General features: G+C 40.4%; 1 long non-coding RNA gene across 2 annotated transcripts in view; it reads left to right on the top strand.

Annotated features, from left to right (window-relative positions):
- The first annotated feature begins 233 nt into the window (after window positions 1–233).
- LOC138854320 (uncharacterized) overlaps window positions 234–8,788 on the top strand; it is a 9,098-nt gene continuing 543 nt past the window's right edge. Inside the window, exons 1-4 of one of the 2 annotated variants that reach the window (XR_011393522.1) lie at window positions 234–424; window positions 4,738–4,926; window positions 6,675–6,894; window positions 7,284–7,500. This is a non-coding gene — a long non-coding RNA (uncharacterized lncRNA). Of the gene's footprint in view, window positions 425–4,737; window positions 4,927–6,674; window positions 6,895–7,283; window positions 8,124–8,788 lie in introns of those variants that run through there. The other variant, XR_011393521.1, reaches the window with a different exon arrangement.

Raw genomic sequence — 8,788 nt, 5'->3', positions numbered from 1 at the left:
CTATTTAATGTATTGTATTGTTTTAAATAAAATAAAAAAAAAAAATCAGGGAACCGGAGCACAGATCCAATTCCTCAGATCAAGAGCCCCTCACCAGCGTCAAGAAACCTTCCTTGAGGGGTGCAAGTAGTGAGATATTCAATGCGCCTCACATCCTATGTATATTGGTACTTAAAAAGGCTAACTGCTGTAGTTTGACAAGGTACACTATTAAGTCATCCAATCAAAACCGAGAAAAAGGTTGATGTTTGAGTGGCTTGCTGTGAGTGGCTGAGTTTAGTGTCGTAACAGTACAACCTGGCGTGTTGGTGGGTGAGGACTGACTCTCTCTCTCTCTCTCTTACACAGAACTTAATATAACTGTTTTCCTAGAAAGTATGTGATACGGCAACGCACCGAGAGATACTTTCTCTTTATACATCAGGTGAGAGTTTATTGAAGTTTCCGTTAAAGGAATTAAGCATTTTTTATGCGAGTGACTTACTTAAAGACGTAAGTATTCTTAACATATTAAACCTAATAAACTAGCTGGAATGTGGCATGACTTGTACAAGTATTTTCAGTAATGTTTTCCTAGTGTTCTCTGAAAGAAAAAAGTTGACTGGAGAAAATAAAAAACTAAATATTAAAACGTTTAAACACTCACTGCCAAACAACTTCTAAGAGCAGTAATGTCAACCCTTATCCAACATTGCTTTGGTACTAATAACGTTGTTTTGGTACTAATAAGTTGACTGGCGGAGGTAAGTTGGCATTTCGATACATTTTCTCTTGTCCTTAAGATATTCGTAAGATAAGGTGGATCTTTACCCAGTTGGGTTTAGCGCTTAGTTTTGATAATCTTGAGGAACTGAAAAAAAATGAGTCCTTATTTTTCCCTCGGGGGCGCTTCTTGTGGATTTAGGTCCTCACCCACCCAATCCACTCTTATTGTTTTTCTGCTTCGATGCGTGAATTGTCTGTAGATCAGACGGATGAATTACGAAACGACCTTTGGTTAAAATATGAAGCTGGAGGTTGACGTAATTTTTTTTTTTAATTGTGTAAAAACACTCTAATTTCCTAACCATTCCAAGAAATAGAATTTTCTCCCTGAAAAATATACAAAAGCAGGATAATGTGATCCTTTATTGATTTTGACAGAGGACTCTATTGTCACAAACAAAATCTGACTTGATAAAGCCCACTTTGTGGGCAAAACGTATTCAATAAAGGATCGCATTCTATTTTTTTTTTCCATTCTGTATTTTGTTCAATTTATCTCTATAAAATTCTCAAAAAACAAAACTTCAGCATTATTACCGCCATGTTATATTTGAGTGTGATACATTAGGAAAGTGAGAAAAAAAACGTTACACAAACTGGAACAATATTTCACTGTTAGAGGTATCGTACATTTTGTGGTAAATGGTCAGTCTTCATATATTTTTAAATAACTCAGAACAGGGATTTCCTGTGCTTACGATTGAGTCTCTGACTGCATGGATAACATTAATACCTGCATGAACTCTTAACACAAGGAACGCCACTATGAAAACTTGCCAGAAACTATACATTTTTCTGATTACAGGGCTTAAAGGTTACTGTGGTGGGGAAAATAAAATGGTTTTAGAAATGTACTAATTAAGGTAGTTAAATATACTTGGAAAAGAACTGTTCCTCCGAAAGCCATGAGTGTCGTAAGAGGCCACCACTAAAATGCCGGGAGCATGGGGCCAGTAAGCCCCTTCTGTGTAAATTAATAAATTTATACTTTTGTTTTTGCTTTTGTCACCCTGCCTCGGTGGGATAAGAACACAAGACCATAAAAATGGTGGAACACTGCAGAAGGCCTACTGGCCCATACAAGGAAAGTCCTTATCAAAACCACCACTACCCAAAGCTACCCAAGAATTTCCCCTCATGGAAGGTTCCTTGATGTTGGTGAGGGGCTCTTGATTTAGGGAATTGAATCTGTGCTCCAGTTCCCCGAATTAAGCCTGAATGCCTTCCACATCCCCCCCTGGGCGCTGTATAATCCTACGGGTTTAGCGCTTCCCCCTTGATTATAATAATAATAATACCCAAGAATTTACTCCCGTACCTACGACACCAGTCAAACCCAGCCCCTCCCACTCATATCTCTCAAATCTTTTCAAAGCCACCCAGGGTCCTAGCCTCCAGCTGGTTGGTTGGAAAAAAAGGCGATTTCTTTGAAACCTAACATTAAATTAAATATTAAAATTTAAAATTAGTTACGGATTTTCGCAGAGGTCAATAGGAAATGCTTTCTAAATATATGTAATTGGGATATGCATCAAGAGGTAACGTATTTTTCATTCAAAGGGAACTTAAAAAATTTTGGCAAGTTACATTTGTATTACCCCTCAAGGAAGGTTCCTTGATGTTGGTGAGGGGCTCTTGATTTAGGGAATTGGATCTGTGCTCCAGTTCCCCGAATTAAGCCTGAATGCCTTCCACATCCCCCCCCCCAGGCGCTGTATAATCCTCCAGGTTTAGCGCTTCCCCCTTGATTATAATAATAATAATACATTTGTATTAGATACCATAGTTACACAACTTGATTCCGTCAGTCTTTAATGAATTGTAAATATTTTAGCTACTGAATTTCTCGGGAAATTTATTCAGGTAATTTATAATAGTGACACAATAGAGCTTAGAAAGGTTGCTCTCGTCAGGTTAAAACAGCAGATATTTGCAGTTCATAGCTAAAATGTGGATCATCTCATAAATGTGTTGATCAGACTGGTAGAGAAATCTGTAATGAGAAGAGTAAGCTCGAGGAACATTATTCTTCAGTTAGCTATGGTGAGCTGAGAAGCTCAAGCTCCTACGAAAAAGAAAATATATTGAGCTAATGCAAAAACTTAAAAAAAAAAACTAATAAAAGAAGCAGAGGGAAAAGGTGATCAGAGAAAATTAGAAGAGCCAAGAAGAAACTGTTGGGGAGATGCTGTTGAGATGAAACTAAGCTGAGAACTAATTTGTTTTAACAGGTGTAGGGAGGAAGTGTGTTATCCACTAGCCGCACCATATATGGATGAGGGGGGGTGCATGGTGTGGATGGGTGGGTAGGTGATGGAGGTTTAGCAAAGGATGTCCCTCATAGGAGGTTCCTTGACGCTGGTGAGGGGCTCTTCATCTAGGAAATTGGATCTGTGCTCAGGTTCCTTGAATTGAGCCTGAATACCTTCCATCTCCCCCCCCCCAGGCGCTGTATGATCCTACGGGTTTAGCACTCCCTCATGATTATAACTAGAAAAGGGTGAGAGAGTGTGGGGGGAAGGGCCTTTCCTCAACGACGGTACCTGCTTCACCAAGCCCAGTCGTTACAAGAAACCAATCTAGCATCTCGTCTTGCAAAATGCCTCTCGTCTCCTTCCCATAAGGTACTCGTTGATCTACTGTAATACCTACCTGTTCCTTTTGTTTTTCTCTTGCCAAACAATATGCAGTTCACACATCCCTTGACACACTTGCCCGACTTCTGCTGCCTTGTCAACAGGCTTGAGACTATTTACTATTTCTAAGCCTGTGCAGCTTTTTTTTACGAAGCCAGTAATCTTCTCCATTGCCGTACATAGTATGGATGTCAACGATAATGGCTTATAGATTAAAGATTCCTGTTTCTTTTCATAAAAATTGGGACTAAATTTGCAGTCTTCCATATCCACTGAATTATTGTAGAATTTACAAGCGGTTTGTACAGTGTTTGTTCCCTTTCGTAGAATCCATGGTGACACTTTATCAGGTTCCATTGCTATTGTTGTATCCAGCTCACTAAGTTTCTTCACTACCTCTTCCGTTATGTGTAGCGTCTAGCACATGTATTCCTTTACTTCTGGCGTTGCCTCTATTTCCACTGAAAACACTTTAAATGATTTGTTTACCTATGAGAAGTTTGTAGTTTCTGATGAGCTGCATTTCTTGCCATTCTAGTTTCATCTTGTCTTTTACTGTTGTCTTCTGTTTTAGCTCTGCAGCAATTTTGGTTGTTTTGGCTTTTTACTGGTCTCTTTCGTAAATTAGTTAAGCTTCTCTTCTCACCCTTACATCTTCATTTCTCGTTCTTCTGCTCGCTTCTGTTTTCATGTCTTTTAATTTTTTTTTCATTAACTTGTATTGCTCGTCTCCCCTCATCTTTCAAAATATGGGGCTTATTTTTCTGGATATTTTCTTCTCTGCGTCCCCTTACTTCCTGCCCACATATTCCATACTAGTGTTTCTCTGTCCAGTTCCCTTTCCCATTGTATGTTAATCAGGAATTCTCTCATCCCTAGGAAGTACTTTCGAAATTGGATTTCTCCTGCCTCTACCTGTTATAAGCCCCTCAAGGGAGGTTCCTTGGCGCTGATGAGGGGCTCTTTATCTAGGGAATTGAATCCGTGTTCCAGTTTTCTGAATTGAGCCCGAATACCTTCGATTCCCCCCTCCCCACATGCGCTGTATAATCCCACGAATTTAGCGCTCCCCATGATTAGTTATATATAGTACACCTGTTATGAGAAGGTATTCCTAACTCAGTACCGCCTAGAGGTCTTCCATTAACTCTTATTTGTTTCTATTTTTATTTACATGGTTGAGAATACGTATGTTCATTTTTATGCGTATTTACTGTTAGCCACAGCGTATTTCCACGCTGCGTATGGTTCTGTGTATTTAATTACATGCGTGCTTTTATTTATTTTCAAGATAGTGAAAATGATCATTCATACGTATGCGTGTGTTTACTTCCAGAGTCATACACGGCGTACGTCCCACCACCAGCAGGATATTTGCTAGTGTCTTCGCAGGCTCGGTGGCCAATGCCCCCATGGCTGACGTGGTATACATATCCTCAGTCTCTGCCTCGCTCTTACTATTGTCGTCTGATGTACCTTCTTGCATCGCTTAGAAGTGGTGGTGACAGGGACAGTAGAGGACAAGGTAATAGTATCGGTGACTTTAATAATGATGATAGTTGTATGGCTGGGAAGGGAGGAAATGGGGTAGTACTAGTGGTAGTAATGACAGTAGTGGAAGCAGTTGTGGTGGTTGTGGCAAAGAACTAGTACTTGCTGAATGTGGGAATCGTGCTGCCAATAGTAATAATGGTGAGAGCTGTTGTCTTAGTTCTTGTGGTAGTTGAAGATTGAGACACTTACGAAACATATGGGAATCTTTATTAAGGAAACGTTTCGCCACACAGTGGCTTCTTCAGTCCAATATAAAGCAGAGTGGGGTAAGGAGAGGATGAGTTTGAGGTAATCAGTCCCTCTGCCTGGAATCTGTGTTCAGTCCATCACACTACAAGAGTGATACACTGAACACATCTCCTTACCCCCTCTCTGCTTTGTATTGGACTGAAGAAACCACTGTGGCGCGAAACTTTTCCTTAATAAAGATTCCCATATGTTGCATAAGTCTGTGGAAACTTATTTGGTCTCTCAAAGTTCCACAGGTAAACGGTAAATAAGCAGTACGCGCCCTTAACATCCCCCCCCCCACACACACTAGTTGGCGGAGGGCAGCGAGTGTACATATTGATATATTTACCCTTCAAGGAAAGTTTAGGTAGGATTATACAGTTTGCAACTAATATTAGAATTAGTGAGATAGCATTCGATTTTAATAATGTAGCCTTGAACCTTAATGTAAGCCAATATTAGGATAGATTAGGCGAGCTATCAACACCCATGCTTGAACGAAGGCAGAAGGGAGTGAGAGAGACGTTAGCTTTTTCTTCTCAGACCAGACACCGCGAAGACAACTAGGTCTGCAAAATACTAACCTGAATTTCACAAAGGCGCTTCCCGAAGTACCGTGAACTATCCTCTCATCAGACACCCCTAGTTAGACATTCATCAACATTTTCCTGTATTTAGTTGGCCAACAGTGTATGGAGAAACACGGGAAATTTGAGCTTGGGGTCATGACGCGGACGATGGCTCACCAATATGGTAATAATTGCGGGCATCTCCCCTTAGGTGGTATGTTCCCCACCACCAAATAAGTTAGTCCTTTATTCGTGCATCTACTTGGTAATTTCTTGCGAGATCAGTTGCATATGGAAATGTCTTAAAAGCCACTTGAGACTGAGAGGACTAATCTCAGGGTGTCTGTGTCAACAAGACTTGCTAGGGTGAGCAGCTCAAAAGGAGGTAGTCCAAACGCAAATTTACATAGTCTCAATCTTTAACTTGTCGGTTTTCAAACCATTTCACACTTGTGCTAGTTGTTGTGGTAGTACTTATTGGCAGTACGTGTAGTAGTTATATTAAGAGTACTGATATTCAAGGTGAAGTAATGCTGGTTTAGCGCTTCCTACTGCACATAAGTGATAACTGTGCAGCGATATTAGCAGCAGCAGTAACTTCATATTTACTCATACCTATGGATCAGTTTCTCCTACAGCTGCCTTCAAAGATGGTGCCTCGGTGTTGCCGAGCTCGTGATCCAGGGAATTTGAGCTACTCTCCCTAGATTTAATTCTTTATTTCCAATCACTTGTCATAAAAAAACAGGAAACCCATAGGAAGTACAGCGTTTTGAGAAACGGTGATTAAGTCATGACTCCCACATTCCTCCCAATCCACAGATGACGTACGACCCTCACTGGTTTGGTTAGTTTCCATGACTATAAACATACTGAAGAGCTAAATTACATGAATAATACAGCAGATTTTTTTTTCTAGCTCTTATCTACGCCTTCCTGCTGCATCAGGATAGGCAGTGTAGCCTACTCCGTGGTATGTCTGATAGTAAGGACAACGTCATGAGCAGCAAGGACCAGGCTTCGACTAAAACACAATAGTATGTCCAGCTATGGCATGCCTGAGCACCAAGACCAGGACGAGGTTTCGACTCCCTGCAACTATTGACCCAGCCTGTTGCTGACAAAGACCAACGAACATAGTGAGTGGTGAGAGAACTGGAACATTGCTGGTGGCTATAATTTTCCCCTTGATGCTGGTGAAGGGCTCTTGATCCAAAGAATTGAAGCCATCCTCCCTTCTACGGATCACACTTGATGACCTCTCATTTCTAAAGTTCAACAAGCGTTGCTCTTTAAAAACAATTTTCCATGCTTTTCTAATTTCTTGAAATATTTGGGTCAAGCATTACAGAAAATATTGTATCATATTACGAAGTGCTTTCCTTCAGTCTCTTAACCCTTCATCAGTCCTTCACTTCTTATATCACTCCATTCCGCATCATTTTCATCTCTCGCGTCCCACACACCTGTACCTCTCGTCCCTCCTTCCAAGAAAATGTAGGTGAACTTTTCCCTGTCCTTCCTTCAGACGTGGGCGTCCAGCAAGTTGGTTCCACCTCCAGCAGCGTGGGGGACCAGAGACTTTGAGGAAGCTCGATATCCGGGGTGGAAGCCAAGCGTTAAGGTGCCAGGAATGGTGGGAAGAAGGTCGGAAGGAGAAGCAAGGAACGCGTTTAACCCTCCAGCTGGAGACTACCTTAGAAACTACTACTACGAAGAGCAAAGTTTATTCCTTGGATTCTCTGGTAAATTCCGGCAGAGTTGAAGGGTGCTGATAATAGTTTTGATGACTCGGTATATGATAGTTGACAGGAATAAGGTTTTGTGTGGGGGGGATATGGGGAGGAGAAGGGTAATCGGTAACTGATGAAGTGGGGCTTGTGAGGAATAGTATGGTTATGAGGAGGGTGTATGAAGCCTGGAGAGTGTCTTGAGAGTAAAGTGGAAATGGGAAGAGGATAGTGTGTTCTGGAGGGTCTGCGTGGATGAGTGAAGGTCTTCGAAAAAGAGCTTGAGAGAGGGGAAGAAAATATATTGTGGGTGATTTTGTAAGCAGGTGTTAGTCACAAGTGAGGCGAACGAATAAGAAAGGGCGAGGAAGGATTTATTATATGAAGGGACTCGGAATAGTTATCCATCGTTGACGAGGTAAAACAGAGGGAAGGAGTGAGTTTGGCTCTACATATTTATTAATATATTTTTTTTGTGGAACGCCATTAGCTTTTTCCACTTACATTAATATCAATTTTTTTGCAGACGTTTGTTTTGCTTTCTTTACTCTTTCAAGATAGAAGTTAGCCAAAAAGAGTACCCTGAAGGAGACTGTAGAATATAATTTGGTACGTGTCTAGCATTAGGAATAATAAGACAGAAGTAAATAATGAAAATAAATGCTATAGGAATTAAATTAGAAGCGTGAATAGATCTATAACCTACTATAACATGAACGTACACAAGTATGTTTATGGAGCAACTTGTAATGTGAAGACTAACTGATGTAGTAGTGGCCAGGCTTAGGCTTGGTTAAAAGAACTACTGGCAGTTTGGAAGAGACGCATGATCAAACCAAATGAAAATTGTCAGCCATGTGGGTACTGTCTTGAACACTGTGCATAATTGTCCACTTGAGGAATATAGACAGGCAGTTTAATAACCTATGTGACAGGTCACGATATTAGTGAAAAGTAAGATACCAGATATACTAAGCAAATTTCCTAAGTTTGCTTGTAACAGATAAGTGAACTGAAAATATTGTTTCTAGGCCTTTGGTGTATCCATGTGCTATTGCGCAATGAACTAGCCACTTCGTGGCAAAATCTAAATGTAAATGAAAACTTTCTTTACTCCCATAACGAAATACTTAGTATCAATGAATGACGTAATAGAACTATTTCAACAATTATTTCATATATATATATATGTATGTACACACATAACATGTAAATAATTATCAAACAATTCTATCATATCAGTTGCTAAAGTTTGCGAGATCTCACTCCTTGCATTATCAGACATGGTGATTAAGAATATATA

The sequence above is a fragment of the Cherax quadricarinatus genome, chromosome 55, assembly GCF_038502225.1.
Source record: "Cherax quadricarinatus isolate ZL_2023a chromosome 55, ASM3850222v1, whole genome shotgun sequence".
NCBI lineage: Eukaryota > Metazoa > Arthropoda > Malacostraca > Decapoda > Parastacidae > Cherax > Cherax quadricarinatus.
This window is presented reverse-complemented; position numbering and strand designations above follow the sequence as displayed.